At 43.9% G+C, this 26,158-nt stretch overlaps 1 long non-coding RNA gene across 2 annotated transcripts in view; it reads left to right on the forward strand.

The window, feature by feature from the left end:
- LOC134480034 (uncharacterized) overlaps positions 1–25,894 on the forward strand; it is a 29,409-nt gene extending 3,515 nt beyond the window's left edge. Inside the window, exon 3 of one of the 2 annotated variants that reach the window (XR_010054139.1) lies at positions 25,046–25,894. This is a non-coding gene — a long non-coding RNA (uncharacterized LOC134480034). Of the gene's footprint in view, positions 1–937; positions 4,023–25,045 lie in introns of those variants that run through there. The other variant, XR_010054140.1, reaches the window with a different exon arrangement.
- Positions 25,895–26,158: the final 264 nt, after the last annotated feature.

The following is a 26,158-nucleotide window of genomic DNA, read 5'->3' on the forward strand; positions in this document are numbered from 1 at the left end:
TATGTGACGTATTGTGTGACACATGTATGTGTAGATGCACAGGTCCATGGATACGTAAGCAAAGACTGGGAAGGATATCAGGTATCTTCTTCAGACTCTCTTCCTTATTCCCTTGAGGTAGGGTCTCTCGCTGAAACAAAGCCTCCGTGTTCAGACTAGGCTGACTAGCCAGCAAGCTCCCAGGATCCATCTCTGCCTGCTAACTCTGAGGTTTGAGGCCCGTGCGGCCATGCCTAGCTTTCTATGTGGGCACAGGAGATTCTAGTTGAGGGCTTCAAGCCTGACAACCAAGTGCTGTTACTTGCCAAGCCATCTCCCCAGCTCCCTTTCTCCTTAGCAGTACTTATAGAAAAAGGTATCCACACCCTCGTTATCAAAATTTTAAAAACTAAAGCTCAGAAAGTTTATGAACTGAGAGGCCAAATCAATCCAGGGACACAACTAGCAATTGCCAGTCTCACTGGGGTCATTTCAGTGTGACGGAGGAATAGGTAGGTCACACTCTAGAACCTATTCTATGGGACATGGTGGGCACTGGAAAAAGTGTCATCTTACTGGGGTCATCTGGATGAAGTGTTACTCAATGCCCGATTAAGTAAAAAGTGGAACCGAGAAAATTATTTTCTCAATTGTCTCCCACCAAGGTCCCACTGGCTAGATCCAGTCTGCCTGCCTAGCCCTCCCATTGGCCCATGAACAAGAAGCACAGCATCTATCAGATGAGAGAAAGGGTTGTTCTGTTTTGTGGAATTAGTGTTAACCTTAGGGCCTCACATACACTAGGCAAGCACCCCGGCACCGAGCTATAGATCCAATAGAAGAGATAATTTGTATACATAGAGAAATGAAAGCATAATTTTCGTCCTGCCTAGAGCCAGGTATGTGGAATGTGAACAGTGGATTCACACAATCACTTTCATCCCAAACATCCTTCTAGATCTCTCCTCGTCTCCTTGCCTTCCATCTCCAGTGAAGAAGCCACAGTTAAAAGATGACTTCAGGAAGGAGATGGCTTCCCTGTGACTAATGGCGGTCTCTCCATCCTGTGCTCTTTCCCTGCGGCCTCTGGTAACCAGTGGATAAGAATAGGGCTGGCTACAGGAGGCCAGAACCCTAAAGGCAGCTGCAGACAACTCCAACCAGGCTATTTCCTTTTCCTATGGAATTTGGAGAGAAACCAAGCTAATAAGGGAAAAGGCCAGAAGAATAAAATATAGAGAGACTGAAGCTTGTGTGATAAACTTGGGACATCTGCATAACTGAGACAGAAGACTGGACAAAGACTGTGTACCTTCCGTGACTGGGGGAGGAGTTATCTTATGGAGCTGGGATGGGGTGAACAAAACATCACCTTTTCATTGGATTTTTTTTACTATATTTATTTAATAGAGGCAGCCGTGTGTGTGTGTGTGTGTGTGTGTGTGTGTGTGTCCACCCAATGTTGCACAAACATGGCGTACAAGTGGGGTAAGAGGACAATTTGCCTAAGTCTCAGACATTCAACTCAAGGCAGCAAGCACCTTTACCTGATGGGCCATCTTGTCCACCCCAACCTTCAAAATACATAATATATAATACGCTATGCCAAGTGTTACTAACACAAGATTCTCTGTAATCTTTACATTAATCCTGTAAGATGAGCTTACTCCTCCCCACATTACAGAAGAGAATCTGGAGTCTTAACAAAGGTTAAGTAGGCTGCTCAGAGAGAGCTACACAGTGAGTACAGGATTTGGGAACAGATCTGTACTACGTAGCAATAATATTTCCCCTGTCAAATACATGCTCACTAGCAAACCATCTTGGAAATGGAGAGAACATTTCTGTCTTTTATGTGAAAAAAATGAGGCACGAACCACCTTGATGTGATCTCTAGAAAATGACAGTTGTGTCTTGGGTCCTGTGTTCATTGTATCAATCCATCCGTAGCAAATGGGCACTTTTTCGATTGTATGGTCATGGTACTCTCAAGAATCAGAAGACGCATCACTCTGTAGGGGATGCCCCTGGAAAAAGACCTCACCAAGCCAATCACCCAAAAGGTCAGAGTCCCAGAAGGATACCAAGAAATCACAGAGTTTCCAGCCGTGGGGGGCGGGGATTTCCAAAAACTACATTTCCCTTGCACTGACTCTCTCAAAGTTATGCTCAAGAGTTCTGTTTAGCCTGTGCAGAAATACACAGTAAGATTAGAAGGATGACAGTAACAAGAGTGTACACTGAATCCAACACTTGGGAACTCGGGCACCACTAGAAGTGCTTTGTGTCTGATTTACTTACTTAAGCATGAGTCATGCTAGGAAGTCATCACCTCTGTTTTGTACGTGAGGAAGTGAGGCTCAGAGAGGTGAAGTCATTTGTCCACTGTGACAGAGTTAATGAGGACAGAGCTGGGATTTAAACTTAGGGAGTCTCACTCCTGAAGCACTACTTAAGGCTTGCCAAGTTATGGGTACATTTGCACGCTCGTGAGCACACACACACACACACACACACACACGTGCATACACACATGCGCACACATAGGCACACACAAACACACCTCCTTCTACCAAATAACTGTAATAAGGAAGGTCCTTGAAGTACCTTCCAGAACGCACCATAGGGACTCTCTGAGTCAGTGCCCATATCTGAGGGAAGGATACTCCAGGACCATCCACACTCTGAAAATGGACCTTGCCCCGGGGAACTTGGCTCCTTCTGTCTGCCCACCTCTCTGCCAGCATCACCAGCTGCCCCTTGTCAGCCCAGCACAAAGGAAGGCCAGATTGGCTGGGGGAGGGGCAGTAGGGCTGCTCTATCCCTCTTGCCAAGTAGGGAACTTCTCTTCCCTTCTCCCCTCCTCCTGGGAGCTCCCATCTAGCCTGTATCACCAGCTCTTTGGGCTTTTGGCCAGCTCTTTGGGCTTTGAGGGAAACAGGAGTCAGTCCCAATGACCATGCCCGTTCATTCAACTGGGAGCAGTTTCTCTGACTCTGAGCAGAGAATACTGTTGTGCTTCCACAGAAATCCATCCCTGTCAGAGACCGGGTCAGAAAAGGACACATCACCTCAGGAGGATGGAGATGGCTTCTGTTCTCTTCTCTTTCCCCACTGTGTGTCATGGCCCATTGCTGAAGAAATAGAGACAAAGTAGGCGATGGGAAAAGACACTGCCCAAGGCAGTGGATAAATGTAAGCCTAGAGCTCTGCAGGCTCACAGCCCTGTCCAGAGAATGTCACTAAGTCTGAAGCTAATTCTCTCCTCTAGGCCCCAGGTTCTCGCCTCTAACCTGAGGTATCTAGGTTGAGTGGGGCCTGTGGGGTCCCTTCCACATGGTTTAAGGCAGAGAGACTCCTCGGCTGGGCATTTCCCCATGGAGAGAATTGGGAGGGACCGTAAGTGGCTATTTAATACTCCAAGCTCTCATTTCTGAAGCCTCTCCACCACTGAGGTGACATCGAGACCACCTCCAGGGATTTCCGAGTAAGAAGTATCCTGGTCTGGCATCACAATCTGTCAGTTGAGTTCTATTTGCTTCAAACCTTAGCTAGGATTAGACCTGCGTGGTCAGGGCTGTGCCTCTGATCTACATACACCTCAAACCTGGGGCGGGTCTTCCTTGACTCTCATCTTTTGAACAATGCAAAGCAAGAAAGTAATCAAAGCAGATAGATGGTCAGGTAGTTTAGCTCAATTAAGTCTTGTCCTAGGATACATGGCCCAGTACAAATGGATCAGAGCGCAGCCCATGTCTGGCTCGAGTTCTCCTAGGCCACAGCTACTGAGAATAGCAGCTGCTTTAAAGGCTAGTTCCCTTGTAGCGTGTTTACAAAAGCCTTTCCATGACCCTTATTTCCTCAAGCCTAAAAGAAATAAGACAAGATTTAAAAGACATCAGGTTGGGGCCATGTACTTGCTCCTAAGAAACAACATTAAAAAAAAAAAAAAAAGCCAGGCATAGTTGTACCTGCTTATAATCCCACCTCTCGGGCGGTGGAGACAGGTATCTCACATTTAAATGCTTTTAATGAGCCAAGAGTTTTCTGGTGCTGTATTCTCAAAGCATACTGCTAGAGTTTTGTCTTCACCAGTTTCCTGTGTGATAGATACCTTACATCTCATTCAGGGGTTGTGGCTGCCTTGGTTCAGGCCCGCAGCCGTAAGGAGATGCGTGCATAGCTTTATGATTGATGGGGATTTATATGCCCTGGTTTAAACTGGGTGAAGCACCAGCAGACTCGGTGTCTGGAAAAGGTTGCTGGTTCACAGATGGTGGCTTCCAGATGCAGCCTCGCAGGGTGGAAGCGGCGAGACAGTTCTCTAGGGGCACTAATCTTATCCGTAAGGTCTCCACACCCGCGGCCTAATTACCACCTAACAACAGTTATCTTTGGGTTAGTCTTTCAACATGTGAATCTTGGCAGAACAAGACATAAGCATTCAGACCCTCCCGGTATGAAGTCTCCCCTAAGAACAGATTGAGTCCGGCTCCCAGGGCTGTGAATTGCCTATTCAAGCAGCTCTGATAGAAAACAAAGCAGTGATTTCTAAGCAGGTCTGGCCAGAGTGGTGGTGGATCATAGGAGCAGCCCAGGAGCCGTCACCTAGTGTGTAACAGAGAGACTGCAGTATGGGGGAAGGGCCTCGTGAGTCTCTGGCTCTGTCATAATGCTTACAGTCTTCCTGGGTTTCCCATTGCCTCTGACCCACAGCTCTGCTCAGTCCACGTCTTCCAAGACTGTTCTACTTGTGCACAGTATTTTCTTTCTTACTACGCACAAAAGCAGCAGTGATGTGTGTGGGTCTTTCATTAACTGGGCACAGAAAATTTGGCTGTCATTAGTCCCATAAAGCCACTCACTGCAGTGAGGAAGAAAAGGGGGTCTCTTACAGGATTCTGGGGTGTGTTTTTTTCCTGTTAATATGCCTTCAAAAGAGACTTTTAGCCTGGAAAAAAAATAACTTTTAGAATCCCAAGAGTACAGAAATGTCCACTAAGAAATTAACTTCTAATTTCATTAAAGCGTTGGTGACCAGCTCTACACCAACGGCCTATTTCCCTTCTTGAGGATCTGGCATATTTTATGCTCCCCAAAGGGTCACTTTGCTCTGGAGACATAGAGTCATGGAAGATAATAATTCTAGCAGACAAATAGGAAGGAGCAGCCATACTAAATATCCCTGCTAAAAGAGCCGAAAGGAAGTAAAAGCTTGGGGCATCTCTGGACCCCAGCTGCTTTGTAATAAAGGCGATGATAACGGAGTTCCTTGGCCAGGCTGCAAAAGCATCATTTAGTTACAGGTGTGGAAGCCTGAGTGTCTGGCCCTTCTTTATGACCGCCATTTAGTATGCTGCAGACGTCTGTTCGTCTGTTCGCAGTGCAGACACAATGCCTTCTCTCTTTGCATTCCCCAAGACTCCCTGTCCCAAAGCCTATTTCCTTCTCAATTTTCTCTTAACCCAACACTGCCTGCTCCCTGTGCTTTAGAGGGAAAGCGGTCCTGCCTTCTAGGAAGGTCTAAATAACTGTATTTGTGCTCACTGGAGCCTGCCCCGTTCTGTCTGAGGACTGTGATTATAGAAACAATGATGAAGAAAGGGAACTATTTTCTTTTTTGTCAATTGAACTTGTTGACAACAACGCCTTGAGAATTTTCTGGAAGACGGAGGCTCCCGAAGGAATCTGCAGCCGGGTGTTGCTGAGGGAGAACAGGATTAGAGAAGGGTGAAAGTAATGGAACACGAAAGGACCACAAGGGTTGGCCAACCATCCGATGGAGAAGAGCAGAAAGATCAGGGATATTACTGGGGGTTCAACATGTTCCCCCTCAACATGCACATGTTAGAAATTCAATGTGCACACATATCTGTTAATTGTGTTAAGAGGTATAAGTATGATTAAATGAGGCTACAGCGGGGGCAAACCCATGATGGCATTAGAGGCTTTATAAGAGGAGAATGGAGGACTCCAAGCTGGCCTTCCTCCTCTGTCACCATGTTGTGCCACCCTTCTCTTTGTTATGACACAGGAAGAAGGCTCCCATGACCTGCCAGCCCCTCCATATTAGACTTGCAGCTTCCAGAACCATGAACTAAGTGAAACTTTGGGGGTTTTTTTCTCCATATAAATTACTTAGTCTGTTTAGAGTTCAGCTGTGGAAAATTGAAATAGTTTACAATAGATGCCTCCGTGAAGAAAGAATTCCATATGTTTTCATGAAAAGCATTGGGAGGCACAGAGGATATGACATGGGTTCTACATAGGGACAAACTCATCCAGGTGAGGAGGAAAGAGACCAGGGTGATGTTGTTGGCTTGAATGTGTTCCTTGCCATCCATGTGCTAGAAACTCAGTACTCACATGTGTGTGCTAAGAGTCTTGAGAGTTGGGGGCTGTAAAGAAGTTTGGCAGAAATCACTTCACCAACAGACACTGCACAATTAAAATACCTAGAAGCTCTTGGGCCCATGGCATGAAGTATCTATGTGTGACAGGGAGGGAGAGAAGGGAGGAAGGGAGAGAGGGAGGGAAGGGAGGGAGGGGAAATGGGGAGAGAAAGAAATAGATGTGATTCAAAACAGTATCAAAACTAAGAAAATTATCTCTGTTGGGTCGGAAAATAAGTGGAAAATTCTGGTCAGGTGTGCAAATGTTGAGGGGAAAAAAACTTCATTATACTTCTAAGAGATGTGTTAATTTGTAAGAAGAATTAAGCAGTGAGGATTAGAATTACATCTTCAAGGGATGGGAGTTGGCAAAAGCTAGGTATGGTGAGAATCCTTCTCAAGTAGGCAGGCTTTGAGGACTGCATAGTGACTCTGAACGCTATCCCAGGTGTTTTACAAAGTCAGACTGCAGATCAGCACATAAGGTCTCAGGCTAGCACCCAATGCACGAATCCCATTACAAGAGCAACATGAAGAATCCAAAAAGCTCAGAGGTAACATCCTGTCTGAACTCAGCCCACCACCAGCCACTGGCCTCTGTTTAGAAATAGCCCTTAACCTTTTTCCTGCCTTGAACCCTGCTATCTGCACTGGGGCCTGGATCCCTGTGGACAGTGGCCTGTGTGTGTGTGTTGATCTAGAGGCCTGCAAAGGGACCAGTCAAACTTGGGGCCAAGGGGACTGTGTGCTCCAACACATTCCTGCTAAAAGCCGCAAAGCCTGGTGGAAAATAACACTTCAGAGATCAGCAGGCTCGCAAGAGAAGAGATAAGAAAGAGCTGGATGTGATGGCACAAACCTATAATCCCAGCTCCTGGGAGAGAGAAGCAGGAGGAGGCGGGGCCTATGTAAATGACCTATAGAGGACCTGCTATCTTGTGGCCCAGCACCTTTGAGCTTCTGTGCCAGGTCTCCGGCCCATTTTCATGCTCAGATATGTTCTTTTGGTAAACTGTCTCTGTTCCGACCTTTATCCATGTGTCCCTGCTCCAATTATTTGCTCCAGGACACAAAAACCTGGAAATACTAATGGGGACCGCCAGACCTATAAGAAGAGCAACCATGCCAGCATCCAGAACTGTGATAAGTATATTTCTGTTGTTTAAGCTACTCAGTATCTTCTATTTGTTATAGCAGCCTGAGGTGACAAGACTGAGGACAGTAGATAGATGGAATGATAGATAGATGGATAGATAGATAGATAGATAGATAGATAGATAGATAGATAGGCAGACAGATAGATAATTGGTAGATAGATAATTGATAGATAAATAATTGATAGATGGATAGATAATTGATAGATGGTAGATCTTTATTAAGTACAAGCCCTTTACAAGATTTATGCTTTGTAAATATTTTTCCCAGTCTACAAATTGACATTCCATTTTGTTGTTTGTTTGTTTCTTGTTCAGAACATTTTGAGACAGGATCTCTCTACCTAGCCATAAATATCATAGAACTCAATATATTGATCAGGCTAGCTTCCAACTCACAGAGATCCTCCTGCCTCTACCTACCGAGTGCTGGGATTAAAGGGGTGCCACTGCCCCAGCGTCCCATTTTCTTAACTCTGTCTTTGGAAGACCACAGTTTTTCCACTTTTGTTGAAGTTCAACTTACCAATGCCTCCCATGATGGCTTATGCCTTTAATGTCATGAATATGAAGTTTGACTAATCCAAGACCACAAATACTTTCTATCATAGTTTTTAGACATTTAATACTTTTATGCTTTATACTTAGGTTCGTTTTTCACTCTGATGTGTTTTTTAATATGAACGTGAGATAAAATATAGATTGACGTACGTTTTTCGCATATGGTTATCTAATTGCTGTTTTAATTAGCGTAGCTGTGAATAAACCTTGAAGCTGTGTGATGCTTCCACATTTGTTTCTTCTTCCTCCCAAGCTTGGTCCTGGTTCCTCTGTATTTCTAAATAAAATTTAGGATCCCCTTATGAGTTGCTGGAAGAAATTCTGCTCTGGTTTTTATTGGGGTCACACTGATGTCTACATCAAAGGGAGGCTTCGTGTCTGCAGTGCTTGGCCTTCTGATCCTTGAACACAGCACATCTCTATGTCTAAGCGGTCCCTACATTCTCTCGCAAATGTTTTATAGTTTTCGAAATGCAGGGTCTTGCACATTTGTGGGTCATGTTTATGCTTGTTTCATTTTCAAGTGTGGTTGAATAAATGAAACAATTTATTATTTCAACTTCCAAAAGTTGATCATTTGTAAATACAAATCCAATAACTGGCTGCACACTCCCATCCTGCCAACCTTTCTTGCCTCACTAGCTGTAACAAGTGGTGACGGGTTTGTTTTGTGCTTTAGGGTTTTATATTTTGTAAATTCCATCAGATTTTCTACTTGTAGAATAATCTTGACTAAGAAAGAAAGTCATATTTCTTCCAAAACACTTTTAGAAACTACACGTGAGGATGCAAGTCTATGACCCCAGCACTCGGGGCAGAAAGATCACAAGTCAGGTGGGCTACATAGTTCAGCGCTGCCTCAAAAACACAAGCACTCGTGGTTGGGGATTTAGCTCAGTGGTAGAGCGCTTACCTAGCAAGCGCAAGGCCCTGGGTTCGGTCCCCAGCTCCGAAAAAAAGAAAAGAAAAGAAAAAAAAACACAAGCACCTTTTCATCCAATTTAGCATGAATCATCTTTTTGTAGAGTCCTTGGGAGTTCAGAGACGGCATGTTCCAAGTCTCTGTTCAGTATCTGCAAGACCAAAGCTGGCAGAATTTCTGGAATTGAAGATACTTCATTTATGTTTAACTTTTCGGGAAAACAGAAACTAGTCATAGTTCTATAAAAAAGGTTTCAATGGATACATTTCTGATTAAGATACTAACTTAGCAAGTGATATGTAAATGCCAGATACATCAGACCTATGCTACTGTGTCAGTCACACAGGGTTGTTACATAGTGTGTAACGGCCTGGAAACCTTAAGAGCAAAGAGCACCAAATCTGTCTCCAGATCATGGCCCTGTGGGGCTGGCCTTGCCTGCCCTTAGCTGTCAGCAGTGAGCAGTTGACTAAGTCATTCTTACCTAAGCTCAACTTAACTCTTCCATGCTGCCAGCTGGGTGGTTGCTGATCTATGGCACAGTTGAGACCATCCCTAAATATACTCTGTTCTAAAGTCGGTTACCCTCTAGCCAGATTAACATCTTCTCAAGGGAGTATCGGAAGGCAAGAGCAGTTTTTAAGATTTTGGAAGACATTTCCTAGTATTCCCCATCGGTCAAAACCATTGTTGAAGGCCAGGATCAGGGGAGGAGGATGCTGCAAAGTTGCATGACAAAGGCATGGGTTCAAGGGCCATAATCATTAGGGTGACAATATGGTCATTACTGGTTAGAGCTTGGGGGGACAGTTAGTGTGAACAACTAGGAACACTATATCTTGGGGATAGTTAGTATGAACTACTAGAAAAGGGAACACCATATATTCAATACCTTCTCCCACAGCAATCACACCTCCGTTTTATGTCCTACTGTAAAACGATTAGTGAAGTGTGTCAGTCATTCTCCCTGTTGGTAAGATCTAAGATGTTTCCACGGACAGAGAAAGGGTGGTTAGTGTGTGGGCGAATATGTAATGTTTAATTTTTAGGAATTCTTCAAAGGCAGAGGAACCCAGGAATCCACTGTACAAATGGATTCCAGTGTATAGAAAATTGGGTATTTAATTGGAAGATTTGGGATGAAAATGATAGAAATACCAGTGACAAAAGGAAATACCACTTCCTTTTTCTTCCTAACCTCGAAACTGTTCCTTAATCCAATGGGATGGACAACAATAATTGGCCAACATTGAACTCACAATGTCAGAACTTTATGTACCACAAACACATATTACCATTTATTTAAAAACACTTCTGTCAGCTGGATGGTGGTGGTGGTGGTGGTGGTGGTGGTGGTGGTGGTGGTGGTGGCCCACACCTTTAATCCCAGCCACTAAAGAGGCACCGGCAGGCTGATCTCTGAGTATAAGACCATGCTGGCCTACAGCATAAGTTCCAGGACACCCAGGGTTACACAGAGAAACCCTGTCTCAGGGGGAGAGAGAGAGAGACAGAGAGAGAGAGACAGAGAGACAGAGACAGAGACAGAGAGAAAGAGAGAGAGAGAGAGAGAGAGAGAGAGAGAGAGAGAGAGAGAAACGGAACAGAACGGAACGGAACGGAACAGAACACTTCTGACACTTGGGAGTCTATGCTCCAAACTGCATTGCGTACATGCTCTGTATCCCAATGCCCACGCCTACTAACAATGCTGGAAGGGCTCCTTTACACAAAAGACAAATTCCATCTCGGCTCTATGTCTTCTGAGTGCCCTGGTCCTGACACTGGATAATACTTTGGAGTAAGCAGATTTTCGGAGCAAAAACTCGAAAGTAAGAATAGCAGAATTTGGCTAATTAAACTTTTACACTTTTATTAGAGCATACTAACCTTCCTCAGATAGGAAGGGCCCACAGTATGCGTCTTAAAAGCCACCCTCCTTAAAAAGCCCCACATTACAGGAATAGAACCAATCACCTCAAGCCCTCTTCTTTCTCTTTCTTTGCTTCCAGGCTATGGTGAAGTCATGTTATGCTGCCTTAGCAGAAGTCCAAAGCAACAGGGCCAATCAATCATTTACTGGAACCTAGCAGGGTGTAACTCAAAAGAAACCTTTCCTGTTTAAGCAGATCGGTTATGGTGTTTTGTTAGAGTAACAGGAAACTAACAATTGCTATAGAGTTTAGCCTAGTGAAATATTTTCCAGTAGGGTAAATTGTTCCCTTTTCTTATGTGTGTGGTATGTGCACTCCTCTCTCTCTCTCTCTCTCTCTCTCTCTCTCTCTCTCTCTCTCTCTCTGTGTGTGTGTGTGTGTGTGTGTGTGTGTGTGTGTGTGTGTGTGTTATGGATATGCATGCACATGCACCTATGTGTAGACAATAGAAGGCATAGAGAACAGACCTCCATCATTTTCTGAGACAGGGTCTCTCGCTGAACCTGGAGTTCATCCATGAGGCTAGAGTAGTGGGCCAGCAAGACGTAAGGTCTTTTTTGTCTCCACCTTTCCAGCACTAGAGATACAGGTGCCAGCCATCATCTGACTTCTATGAGGATGCTGCAGTCTGAACTCAGGTACTCACATCCTCATGTTTGTGCAGGAGACACTTTACGACTGAGGCATCTCTCCAGCCCTAATTACCCATTTTATGTCTCGTGGTATTTTGCGTTATGATCCCACAGATACTCATAAGTTAGCTCCATAATTACAAATTCAAGACTAGAGCTAGGAAATATTTTACAGTGTTAAATAATTTACATCACTCTCACATGTTTATATATACTTAGGTACGGATATAAATGTACCATGCTTAAAACGCAATCAAAGGATGCCGAGACAGAAACAGGGGCAGAGACAGTGGCTCAGGCTAACCTCTGCTAATTAGCAAACAAGAAAATTCCCCCACAGACGTACCACAGACCATTTGATGGAAACAATTCCTCAACTGAGATTTCCCTGTTTCCAGATGTGTCAAGTTGACAACAGGAGCCAACCATTATACCTGGTAATCAGTATGCAGACTAGGCTAGCCTAGAAATCCTCCTAAGAGCTAGATTACAGGCTTGAGCCACCACACCCAGCATCAAGCATCAATTGTGAATCATTCCCCGCCTCCAGCTCCTCCCACCCACTCCTCCCCCCACCCCCATGAGTGTGTGTGTGTGTGCGTGCACGCGTGCACACACACTCATGCACACACTCATGCTTTTCTTTCTTTGAGAGGACCTAATGTATCCTGAGCTACCCTCAAAATTACTATCTAGCTGAGGATGACTTTGAACTCATGATCCTCCTGCTTCCACTTCCCAAAGGCTGGAGTTACAGGCATGTACCATTACTCCCAGGCTACATGGTAGTGAGGATCAAACTCAAGTGTTGTGCATGCCAAAAGAAGACCCTATCAAGCAAGCTCACACTGACTGCATCCCCAGAACTGTCCTGATTCTTTACCTATGCAGCCAGGGGATCACTGAACAGCTTGAGTTGTAAATATTTCTATTTTTTGTTAAAAATGCTAATGAGCTTTTTGTATATTTCCAAACATGCTGAAATAACTTCAGCTCAAAATTGGAATTTACGTTTGGTGTGTTGATTCTAACATCATTATGAGCGTTTTAGAGGGGAAAAAATTAACCTTTTCTTTGAAAAGCTGCAAAAAAGAATCCTATATTAAATATGTACTATTTATATTTTATGAATACACATTCGAGCTTTATATATTCTTCTATTACAACCGCATTTAATTCTGTTCCTTTGGATGAGAGTTTGCAAGCTATGCAAACTGCAGCCTACAGCTGGCTGCCTGTCTGTTTTCATACTGAAGCTTAAAATCAGGCATGGAACCTTCCTCATGGATTTATATACTCTATACAGTTGCTTTAGGGCAAAAGCAGAGCGGAGTACTTGGGACAGAGACCATCTGAGAGGACACAACACTACTGTCTTGCCTTTTTATGAACAGAATTGGCTGCTTTTTGCTTTAGATAATTACCAATAAAACACAAATTATGTGAAAATGTTCACTATAACACAATTCTGATCACACTGGAATGAAAAATAAACACATTTTGATAGAACGAATAGTGGTTTAGAAGATGCACATTTGACTGGATACTGAAGGTTCTTTAACATAGGAATGTCAATTCTAGCATATTGGATATTTGGCCAACTTTTGATGATACAAGACCACGGTTTTGTATATCTTTTCGATTTTTGACATTCAGAAAGTAGCGTCGTGTTTTGTGACACGTTTTACATATTTTTTCTCAATCTATCTTTTTTTTTAAATGTGGAAGTAACTAGTGTGTGTGCCTTTATTTTGACTCTCAGTCTTGCAGATGGTAAGAACGAGATCAAGAACAGGAGTTCAGGCCTGCAAAGAATTCTGGCCCATGGTTACGGACAGGAGCAGTAGGGAGCCCAGACAGGCTGTAAACCACAGCCGTCAGTTAGAGCCATGGGTTTGCTGACAGCTCTAGCTGCCGCTGATTCCAAACATGAACGTAATGGGAGCGGGTTGGCAACTATGAACCCATGGAAGACAAGCAGGTAGGACCCTCACAATGTCTGCTGTCAGTATTTGATCCGAAGCTCCATGCTTCTCCAAGGTCCCATGGGAGGGAAGTTTGCATCAGGAAGCAGGCTCAACTAGGTCAGCTGGGTCAGCAAAGTTATTTTGTTTTTTTTTTCTTTTTTCTTTTTTCTTTTTTTCGGAGCTGGGGACCGAACCCAGGGCCTTCCGCTTGCTAGGCAAGCGCTCTACCACTGAGCTAAATCCCCAACCCCAGGTGAGCAAAGTTTTGCTGGAACCTGCTATGCTCCAAGTTCTTCATGAAGTCACGTGATTTTGAGCAACTTTCTGATTTGAATGGATAGCTGAAAACCCTGGAGTGACTACACTGGTTCCCACTGTACAAATGTACACGGTTCAGAAACAGTCTGGCAGGCAGTCCAGCAAGCCTGCTATTAAGAAAGCCCTCGGTCTATTTATACATCAGAGACACACAAACTCAGACTCTGTCACAGTAGGAGGCAATCTGGGAAGTTACCGGAGGACAGACAGCCCATGGCCTTGAGAGCGCTACAGAAGAGGGATTAAGATGGTTCTGTAACACAGAGCCTCCAGATGTAATTTAATTTCATCCAATCAGCCCGGCAAAGGCAAAAGGTGAAATCCTTACAAATGAAATTAAAATGCAATGTAGGGTAGTCTGGCAAAGCCCACTTTCCTCTGGTTTCCTCTTTGAACCCCGAGGTTGGGAAGTACGCATCTGCTTTGATCAATGTTCCCAAATCAATTTCTTCCATTTTTCTGAAGAAGGTAGTGGAAGAGAGGGGGTCACCAATGTTTGCTTCATAATTAAGCGAACGGAACTTCATTCCATTCCCCACAAAGGTCTGGAGCCAGGTTTGGACAAAAGGCAACAGTGTTGTCCATAGGGTAAGAATTATTTGCCCCCCTGATTTCCTGATGTGTCTTCCTTTCCCCAGACTACACTTGTGATCTTCAGCCTGTAACAGAAACTCCTGAAGTACATTTTGCTCCTCTGAACCGCTGATCCCAGAGCTGCCCGTAGTTAAAGAGTTTTAAAGCAAAGAGGAACCTTGCAGGTCAGCTTGAAAGCTCCTTCAGGCTCCAGGAAAGTTAAATAAATGTCCCAATTACTCAACATTTTTTTTGTAGCAGATGAGAGTCTACAACCCAGCTATTTGATGTTTTAATAAGCGTACTCTTAACTGTGCCACTTGGTGTGGTTGTAACACAAAGGCTTGGAGACTATCTCCAGACAACCCACTCCAGCCACTCGGTGCTCCTGGCACAAAGGCCTGAAGACGGTCGCTAGAGAATCCACTCCGGCTTCCATTGTCTCTGGAACGTTTGTCGTATCAAAATATTGTGTTCTGACTCTGACACTTATTTTTTTTTAATTATTCAACCTTCATTCTGATGCTTTCTCATTGTTGACGTCTTTGCAAACATCGATCTAATCATCTGCACAATAGAGATCAGCACAAACCAGCCTTGCAGGGTTCTTCCAAGGATTATGTGAAATAAAACATGCAAACTCCCTTACAAACTGAGAAAAGGGTACAGAAGCTTCAGGGGGTTTTACGTGGTTAGTCGTGGTTTTTTCCCTCATAGAACAAGCCGGTAAGCAGCATTCCTGTATGGCCTCTGCATTAGCCCCTGCCTTATTTGAATTCCTGTCCTAACTGCCTTCCAATGAGGAACAGTAATGTGGACGTGTAAGCCAAATAAACCCTTTCCTTCTCACCCACCCCATTCCCAACAAAACAACTTCTCATGGATAAAGTCTACATCCTATAAACTATGCCTCTCTTACTCATTCAATACACACCGCTTATCGGAGTTCTCTCTTTGTCTTTCCGTCTCTGTCTCTCTCTGTCTCTGCCCCTCTCTCGCTCTGTGTGTGTGTGTGTATGTGTGTCTGTGTGTGTCTGTGTGTGTGTCTGTGTGTGTGTCTGTGTGTGTGTCTGTGTCTGTGTGTCTGTGTGTGTGTGTCTGTGTTTGTGTCTGTGTCTGTATCCGTGTCTGTGTGTGTCTGTATGTGTGTCTGTGTGTGTGTCTGTGTGTGTGTCTGTGTCTGTGTGTCTCTGTGTGTGTCTGTGTGTGTCTGTGTGTGTGTCTGTGTCTGTATCCGTGTCTGTGTGGGTCTGTGTATTTCTAATGATGGAACCCAGGAACTTGTCCATGCTGGACAACCGTCTTACCACTGAGCTATACTCCTAGTCCTCAGGCATCTCTTGGCTATCAGAATCATTATATGTAATTACTAGAGCTTCAAAGGTGCATGGCATAAAAGGAAGTTCATCAGGATTTTTAGTAAATATATCCATAATTACAATATAGAATGGTTATGTAGGTATAAGCATTATGGAAGCCATAGAGACACCCATGGGGCCCCATCCCTTCCTAATAAGCTAATGACTGTTAATGGTTGAAGAGGAGGGTATCATTTTCTCTAATCATATAGACATTGGGGGACTGCGTCAGAAAAAGGGTTCAGAGGGGAAAAAAGAGGGATCCCAGAGAGTAATGGAGGTAAATATAATCACAGCACACTGTATATGTATGTAGTGTGTGTGTGTGTGTGTGTGTGTGTGTGTGTGTGCGTGTGTGTGTGAAACACTCAAACCGACAATGGAAGCACACTTGGACAAGCCTGGCATTGCAGCTCAGATGACTAATTAAGACATTTAGGGTTTATTTTGTAACATTGTTGTTGTTATATTCTTAGCAACACAAAATATTTAAAAGCTTGAGAACTTGGCTTGATATATGTGGTAGTTTGAATGAGAATGGCCTCCAGAGACTCATATGTTTGAACACCGGTCCCCAGTTGGTGTAACTCTTTGGGAAGGACTAGGACCTGCAACCTTGCTGGAGGATGGCTTTGAGGTTTCAAAAGACTGATGCCATTTCAAGTCAGCTCTGTTTCCTGTTTATGGATCAAGGTGCAACTCTCAGCTACTCCTCAGCACCATGCCTGCCTGCTTCCCAACCTGACAATGAACTCTACCCTCAGAAACGGGGAGCCCCAAATAAACTCTCCCTCCTTTTACTTGTGTGATCATGGTGTTTTATCAAGAGACAGAAAAGAAACTAAGACAATATATGGAAAAGGTATTGTTTCAGGACATTTAAACTGACCATAGCAATCAAGTACATTGAAACAGAGGAGGTGTTTGTCTTTATTTAATTCTCTTTCTGAAGAGAATATCTTTAAAGAAGAATAATTTTGATTACAGCCAGTGGCAAAGAGTGCTGAAGTCAGGCAATAAACAGTAGAAAGGATTTTTTTTAAAAAAGGAAAAGGCATTGGAAAAAAATTTGTAGAACTAGGGCAGTAGCTAGAGGGCCAAGTGAATCCAGAGTGGATTTAAATCTTTGGGTATAAGAGAAATAAGGAAGTCAGAAAAGGAAGACAAGTGATTTCTCTCCCGGCTGGAAGGTAATTACAAGAGCACAGCTTTCTGACAAGTGAACTTATTAAAGATGATTAAATCGATGTTAGAGATCTGGAGGTTGCAAAGATTTCGGCCAAAATGAGCAGTGAGAGCTGGAGATCTGAAAAAAACATAAATTAGAGCCGTGCATGTGGGCCCGGGAGGTCATCAAATCTTTTGGCTCCAGCCGTATGTATGACATGTGTTTGGGTGTTAAGGTTCCAGAAATAAATAAAGTGGATGTCCTTTACTAATGTCACAGAGACGTTAGTTAGCGTTGTGCGTGGCGAGTGAGATAAAAAAAAATGGACAAAGAACTGAGAATCATAGTGGAAGCTAATCTCTGTAATGTACAGAGAAGGGGGTCATTAGGGAAATAGAAGGAGAATCAGGAGAATGGAGTGCTTTCCTAGTGTTAGAAGTTGCTATGCAGGCTGCTAGGAGAGAAAAGACATCAGTGGTACCACTGCAGCCAACTCAGAATGCTGCAGTACCGATATTCCAATAAGATGTGTCCACTGGGCAATAGTGGTAAGACAGTTATAGGGACAACCAATGGTTTCTGGATTGGGTTTAAGGCCTGTTCTGTGGGAAGGAATTCAGGCCTGGTACTGTAATCCTGGTTAAGAACCCAAGACTTGGCCCTAGGGAGGAACGTGCTATTATTTCACTAAATGATAGGTTGTCAAGGTGGCCTTCTAAAATATTTACAGCCATAGATTTGTGCTGCCCACAATTTGACCAGAGAAACTGCTCTCTGCAGTCCTAGGCAGTTGATGTAGAATCATCACTGGTCAAAGTGCTGAGAAGAAATGTCTATTGAGTACTCAGGTCTAAATGGTTCATCTATATCTACTCCCAACTCCAAAGACCTGGGAAACATCATGGAAGAGTCAGAGATCGAGGAATAGAGCTAGGAAATGCTGTCTTTCAGCTACAGTGTCTCTGTTACTCTTCTATTGTGTGAAGGGACACCATGGCCAAGGCAACTTATAGAAGAAAGAATTTATCTGGGGCTGACAGTTTCAGAGGGTGTGTCCATGATCGTCATGTCAAGAAGCATGGCAACCTGTGGGTAAGCATGGCTCTGAAGATTTTACTTGAGACCTTATATCTTGATCCTCTAACATGAGGCAGAGAGCAAACTGAGAGTGGCATGGACTCTTTAAACCTCAAAGTCCAGTCCCACCCCTCCAACAAGTCCACACCTCTAATCCTTCCCAAATAGTTCTACTAACTGGGTAACAGGCATTCAAATATATAAGCCTATGAGACCATCCTCATTCAAATCACCACACATAGCATGACTACCCCCATGAAATCACTGTAGCTATGTTTACCTGTACAAGATCAACCCCACAAGATCAATCGGCATTGTAATAGGTGTCGCTAATTGGATTCAGTGGGTTATTAACAACAAAAATAAGAGGACGTGAAATAGGGAGCAGGGTATATTAGGGTACCTGGGGAAGCAGGAGGGGGGAGTTGGGGTTTCTGCAAGGAGTAAGAGGGGATAAGGTGCATATGATCAAGTCATATAGGAAGCAGAGAGGTCCTTATACTCACAGATAAGCACAGGAGAACTGGAATGTTAGAACACTGGGTTGATCCTGCGAGGGAAGGAATACATAACCTGTTATCTACCCAGAAGGGTCGGAGTGAGCATGCATTCTAGCGTGGTCACTTTTGCGCTATTTGTGTGTCTCCTCCATACCCTCATCGTAAGCTTGTATTTCTCACTCAATCTATGGAACCTGTCTTTTTGGAAGGTGACACATGTACCTTAAAAAGAATTCAGATGGGGTTGGGGATTTAGCTCAGTGGTAGAGCGCTTGCCTAGCAAGAGCAAGGCCCTAGCAAGGCCCTGGGTTCGGTCCCCAGCTCCGAAAAAAAGAAAAAAAAAAAGAATTCAGATGAAGTCACACCTGGGCTTTATTTATTTATATTAGCCTACTTTGTCCCTCAAGGAAATTTGTGGATGTTTTTATTGTGTACATGCAATTGAGTTAATCATCACCAGGAAAGTTTTCATCAAATTGTGCTGCACTTAAGTATTCCTAAAATAAATTACTGAGTGAGGGTCAGACTCCTGAAGTTTGAACCAAGCAAGACAGGCTACTCAGTCATGTTGAGCAATGAACTGCTTCCTTGCTTCCCAAGGGGCATTACTCTGCTGGCCATGATCTACACAAAGGCCCCCATAAAGATGCATTGTTTGAATGTATGAAGTTGTCAGAGAGTATATAAAAAATTATTGCGTAAAAAAAAATCAAAGAAGGAGGAAGAGGATGTAGTAATCCAAAAAGCCGAATTAAAGACAAAAAGAAAAACCATAAAATTTCAACAAAATAGTGGTGTGGGACGTTCCAGAGGGAAAAAAAATGGTGCAGAAAAAAAAACCCGCTGGATTTAGTGATTAAAACATATATGATGAACTTTGGTGATGAAATTTAAGTTCAGCTTTGGGGAATTAAGAAGGAAGGGGATAATGAGAGCATATGTGCTACGTACCAGCTGTGAGTCCCTTGCTGCGCTGTGTAAAGGCTGGTGTGTGAATAGAATGGCTGGGATAGTACACTCTTGGTGAATTGAACTCCCAAGAATGTAATGGCTGAAAATGAGGAGTGATTTGCAAATCATAGTCACGTCGCCATGACGGACGCAGTAATAATCTCAGTTTCCCCATAATAATAGTACTTATCACCCCACTCAAGGCAAAGAGGAGACTTTCCATCTCAGATACACTTTGTAATTATTAGTTAAGCAAGGCTTCTTTCTGTGTGTGCACCTTTTTAAAAGATCCGATTAAGCTTTTATCTTTCCCCCAGAGAGCTAATCAAATATGTGATAAAACCACTTAGAACCACATTATAAATTTCCTTTCTTCCTGCCTTCTCTCGCGTACTCCCCCTTCTTGGTGATAAAAAAAGGAAAAAAAAGTGCTGTCTGTCCAAAAACAGAACAAAATGAACAAAACACACTTTGCTAACCAGTCTCTCCTTTTGGTTATGATGTCTGCTCATCGAATCTACACTGGACATTGAGCCAGCACCCTGCATTTTGGTGGCACATGGTGACAAAGAAACAGAGCTTGTCTTCCAGATATAAATTAAGTCTCAGACCAACACTGTGGGTCCCAGACCAGGGCTTGTTTTATGGAACAGGGAAGATGAACACTCGGTATGGTTCTCTCTATGTCAGTGGCTTGAGAAAAATAGAATCAAGAAATTCACATTTGACGTGTTTCCAACTGTAGGGACTCCAGTGGCCAGGCTAGTCCATGTGTCATCTTCACAACACTTATGCTAGATCACAGACCACTCACTGTATCCTAAAGATGGTTCTGACTCATAAGGAAGTCAAGATGGGTCTCCTAAAATGGTTGGTTCCAGTTCTTCCAACTTGATACCCCCCCCAGTACTACAGATATTAGGTTTTGCTCCTCAATTTCCAAGTCTTTTGTCTTCTCCCCATTAGTTTGATTTAACTCCTTATAGCCTTAGCTGCTCTGCTGAACACACTAGATTTTTTTTTGTCCTCCTAAAGCTTCCCCCATCACAGAAGGCAAGCCATGCTCCAGGGCTACCCTGAGAAGGGTTAGGGAGAAGGGCAAAACCATGTCCCACATTCAAGATCCAACTCTGTATTGTTCTCAACAAGGTCTGCCGGCATATATGCTCTTGGGGTCCTTCCCAACACATGATCTCCCTCTCTCCCTCCTTGTTACAGACTCATATCTAGGTTAGTCTGATTTGCTTGTAAAGACTTTTCTTCCTCTCTTCCTAGTACATTCTTTCAACTTCATTCTGTGTTCCATTCAGACACACACACCCATCTCTTGAACTGGTTTTAGCTGTATTTCTGAGACATACCACGTCCATTCACCATCAACTCTCTAATCCCACCAGCAATGGAGGAGTGTACTTCTTTCTCCACATCCTTGCCAGCATGTTTTTGATCTTAGACATTCTGATTGGTGTGAGGTGGGATTTCAGGATCGTCTGATTTGCATTTCCCTACTGACTAAGGATGGTGAACAGTTCTTTAAGTGCTTCCTGGCCATTGGAGAGTCCTCTGTCAAGGAGTCTCTAGTTAGCTCTGTACCCTGTTTTTTAATTAGGTTACTTGGTTGTTTTAGGAGTCTAAGTTCTTGAGTTCTTTATATATTTTAGATATTAGCCCTCTGTTGAATGTAGGGTTAGTAAAGATCTTTTGCCCAATCTACAGGTTGCCATTTTGTCCTACTGACAGTGTCCTTTGCCTTACAGAATCTTTTCAGTTTCATGAGGTTCCATTTGGCAATTGTTGATCTTAGAGCCTGAGCCATTGGTGTTCTGTTCAGGAAATTTTCCCCCTGTGCTAATGCGCTCAAGGCTGTTTCCCACTTCCTCTTCTATTAGATTCAGTCAATGTATCTGGTTTTATATTGAGGTCCTTGATCCACTTGGACTTGAGCTTTTTGCAAGGTGATAAATATGGATCAATTTACATTCTTCTACATGCAGACCACCAGCGCCATTTGCTGAAGATTCCCCCTCCCACTGTATGGTTTTGGCTTCTTTGTCTCCTATGTTATTATAGCCTGAAATTTCTATTTTCCTGAACCCTTTTAATCCTCAGAAGCTGACGGAGCATCATTTTATTTCCTAAACCCTCCCCAGACATACCAATCATTTGAACTTGGATAGTTTGCTCCTAGGAAAACACATGTCATAATCGAAAAAACACTTTATTTGCTTGGGCACATAGTAGACACTTTAAAAATAGTTGTTGGATGAATAATGGGAATGCTTGGTTGGTTGATCGAGTGGCCTGGGGTGGGATTAGACAGGTGATGAAGCAGAGCAGAAATTAAAAGAAGGAAGTGAAGATGTTACTCTTAAAAATCAAACAGTGCCCTAGATCCCTGGGTCTGATCTAGATTTGTGGAAGGAGAGAGAGGAGGTGGAGGAAGAAGTGGGTTGTCAGCAGAGAATGTGTCCAAGTCCTCAGGGGAATTTGATTATGCAGAGAGCTCTGAGTCATTTTGGGAAGTCAACAGCAATCCTTCATCACCCCCTGAAAGTAGCCACCCCCAATTGAGCTTGGAGGCAGTTTTGGGTTCTCTCTTCCCTTCCTACTTTGAGGAGAGGGAGCTCATTTTGCTATGTCTGTTCAGCACCCTCAGTGCCGTGGTTTCTCTAGATTCGGATCCTGTTGGAATATAATCTACACAACCAGTTACCACTGTAATCGTCTTACTTCTGCGCTTGGGAAACTGCCGAGTGCAGGGAAAGAGGCATTTTAGAGATGGACTCAACGACAAGCACAAAGGCCCCTTACCCTAGAGACCCCAAGTCTTACCCCTGGGCTCTAATCAGTGGCACATCTTCTCAGCCCAAGATGCTATCTTTGGGTCTTCCCTCCTTGTCGTTCCCAGCCTCAGGAAGCCACGGAGTCCTGACTCTTCTACTCTACTGTGCCTCCCAGATTTGGTTTCTTTGTGGTCTGAGTTACCTCATCTTCATCCAGCTCTTCCCCTCTCCCACCCAAATCATGACAAACACCTCCTATTCTTTCTTCTGCCTCAAATCTTTCCCCTTCTTTAGACACTTTCACTGTCACCAGTAAAACCACAAAAGTTCATAATTTATGACGTCATTCTTCCTTGTGAAATCTCAGCAGGTTCCTAGAGCAGGCGTAGGATCAAGAGCCTAAGACTCTTAGGAAAGCATCCATAACCCTCTGTACAAAAAGCACTGCTTACATTTTTCTGCCCGACTACATAGGATAGCAATTTTGCCTGACTCTGAACTTTCCACAACTTAGGCTGTCTGTCTATTTTGTTTTTCAGAAACTAACGCAGAATTCACCTTCCCTGGAAATATTTTGTTTTAATGAACAGGGGAAAGTGGGGCCATAAAAATAGCTCACTGACATAACTCCACAGGCAAAGGCAGAGTCGGGGAGCACGACTACTCTCAATTATCTTGTGCTCATGGTCACTATTTAACTCATAGATCTAAGGGTTTAAAGGTGAGGAAAAGCCATCGTCCCTAGTTGGAGGATCTAAAACATGGGACCTAGCATTTATTGAGGCCAACAAGATGCAATTTCTCTGTAGAGTGAATGAGCACCAGCCACCCTGTAGGAAACCGCCATCTTTTACTAGCTGGAGACACTCATGCTCAGCAGTCCCAGAGGTTCAGTGTCAATAAATGAGTCAGACATCTAGACTACACACTCAGGGCCTCGATGGCTCAAGGCTCAGAGTTCCTTATCCCTGTGTACTCAGATCCATAGAGAGGTGGTAGAAATAATGAGGACCAAAGTAGCAAGTAGGAGCAGGGGCAGGAACCAGCAAAGAAACCAAGATATGAGCGAGCGAGACTTCTTCATGCCCTGTGAGGGCGGCGCCTTGCTTCCAGCCAACAGGATAGTTAAGGAAGGGAGGTCTTTGAAGCTTGGCCTGACCCCTGATTTCCACATCTACTCTCTCTCTCTCACCTGCAACCATCCTCTGAGGTGCCCGACTCTTGTCTTTCGAAAGACTATATGCTTATTTACGAGGCCCTAGTAATACTAGCTGGCACGAGATGTGGTGATTTAAAACACAAGCATACATTTTTAGAGGCTCAGGAGTCTGCAATTCAGGCAGCCATCTGCAGGGACAGTTTGCTTCCTGTGCTTATGGTGCTGATAGGGGCAGATTGTCTGGGGCAAGAGGACCCAAAATTATCCGTTTATATCGTACGCGCCATCTGAAATGGCGAGACTAGCTTAAGTCTGGCTACGTCTCCCAAACAGGCTGTTTGTCTGCGCTGCTGTGGCTGACTTCTAAGAGAGAGGGAAAATAATAGACAATATCTTTCTTAGGAGGTGAAGGCAGGGGGGACAAAAGGACTTCAAGGCTATTCAAGGGCAACCTAGCTACGTAAGCCTTGCCACAAAGGAAAACAAAACGATGGCAAACCTCTTAAAGGGTCACACCCAAAAGTCACATAATGTCACTTCTACTACAGTCTGATGACCAAAACAAGTCACGATGCAAACCTGGAGTCCAGGGAAGGAGAAAGCACCACTTCTTGCTGAGATGTTACAAGCACATCTCAAAGGGTGCATTGGCTCTTGTATATCTCTTGGGAAGCAGTCGGCTATGGTGATTTTTAAATTTGTCTGGTTTTTCCAGTAGACTATCTCCCCAAGGTCAAGCCCCTTTGTTTGTGTTCATTTGTTTGTTTGTTTGTTTGTTTCTCATGTTGCCTAGCACAGCACCCAAGGAGTGGACAATGCACTGACAAATCTAGCACCTACAAAGGAACTGACTGCTGCCTCTCTCTCTCTCTCAATCTCTCTCTCTCTCTCTCTCTCCCTCTCCCTCTCCCTCTCCCTCTCCCTCTCCCTCTCCCCCTCACACTGTTTCCTCCACCGTGTGGTGAAAACCCAGACTTTGGAAGTAGAATGTCTAGGTTGGCATTGTAATTCTGTCACAAACAAATTGGGTGGAGTTCAAGAAGAAATTTAGTCTTTCTATAAATATTTCTGTGCTGTGAAATCGGGGCAAGGTTTTATATCTCAGAATTGTGAGAACTGGAGGGAATAATATGTGTAAGAAAATGAGCATGGTGCCAAGACTATGGTAATTTTTCAAAAATATGATAATTATATTAAAATTTTTCCATTTCTATTTTTCCTGCTCTCTACAAAATCTCTACCAGTACAAGCGTTATACTTCCCTCGAGGCCATTTATTAGTTGAAGCAGTCTGTGATCACCCAGCTGGAAATGAATTTACTTTGTCTCTCCAAGTTTGGTTTTGAGCCACAGTCTAACTGCACAGACCAGGCTAACCCTGAACTTGCTATCTTCTACCTCAGTCTCCCTAAAGTTAGGATTACAAGCAAATATGTCCAGTGCTTGACATCTTAAAATAATAGTGCTGGTGGGAAATTAATAGATCATCTAGTTCCTCACCCCTTGTTTACAGAGGTGAAGAAATGTCCTAATGATTGATGGAAGTTGGTCAAGTCCACACAGAGGGGTGGGATTCAAGCTCCCTCACCCTGTAGTAAGCACAGCCTTCTTGTTCCAGGATGAAGAAGGGATAACAGAGAAGTCAATAAGATCTAAGAGATGGGGCCGACAAGACTTCTGAGCTCAAATTCTTCGAAGGAATCCAGCCAGAATCCAAGGCCTCCAACTGGTGGATGAGCTCACAGGGAGAAAGTGGACAGTATATGTGCTTTGCTTGGATCACACACAGTAGTTAGCTTAAAAGGTAAAGGAACCTGCCACCAAGCCTGACAATTGAAGTTCGATCAGGGAACTGACTCATGCAAGTTGTCCTCTGACCTCCATGTGGGTTTACATATACACACAATAAGTAAATGAATTGATTAATAAATAATTACCAAAGCATATTTTAAGAAGTGGGGAGAGATTGGTATAATACTTCAGATTACCAGTCTCTGTTGAAAACATCTGGACCATCTTCCCTGAAGGCCGACAATTTACTAGAGTATGTAGATGCCATGGTGAGTGGGGCTGTGAGCGCCAGCCCTTAGATATGAGTGACTCTGCTTCCTCACCTGTGTGAGCCTCCTCTGCAAGTCAGGCCTGGGAGTTCACCACTCCTGCCCTGCGTGAAGACATTGGGAAGCCACACTTACGGATGATGTGTCTCAGTTGTGGGTCTCTGTTTTCTCCTTCCCTTTAAACAGTGAACTCCTTCAGCATAGTTAGCACACCTCAGCACCCTTTGAGGGCAGTACAGTTCAGGGTTTTCTGTCTCTTGGATACTGACTTACAGGCCCCCATGTGTTCACTCGTCTTCCTTTGGGCTTTTTTAATTAGGAGAAGACGCAGAATCGGAGAAGGTGCGATGTTGATATCCCCGAGATGGAATAGCTATAGTGTGTGGAGCTGCTCTTGAGGGTTTCTGCTCTTCTGGGCTTCATTTATTTTTTTCTTCCGAATACAGACATTTCTTTTTCTTCCTGGAAACCGTTTCCTTTCTGTCTGTGCGGTTTGGGTGAGGCTGATCCTGTGGGAAAGTGACTCGGACCTGTTCAGTGAGTGTTCTGATTGTCTGGACCCTGGTGATTGGCTTGAGGTGTGGGCTGCTGGAACTTTCTTCTTGGGTTAAGTTGACCCTGGATAAGGCCAGCCCTGCATTTTTTTTGAGGCTTCTCTTGATTTAAGAGAG

The sequence above is a fragment of the Rattus norvegicus genome, chromosome 8, assembly GCF_036323735.1.
Source record: "Rattus norvegicus strain BN/NHsdMcwi chromosome 8, GRCr8, whole genome shotgun sequence".
NCBI classification, from domain to species: Eukaryota; Metazoa; Chordata; class Mammalia; order Rodentia; family Muridae; genus Rattus; species Rattus norvegicus.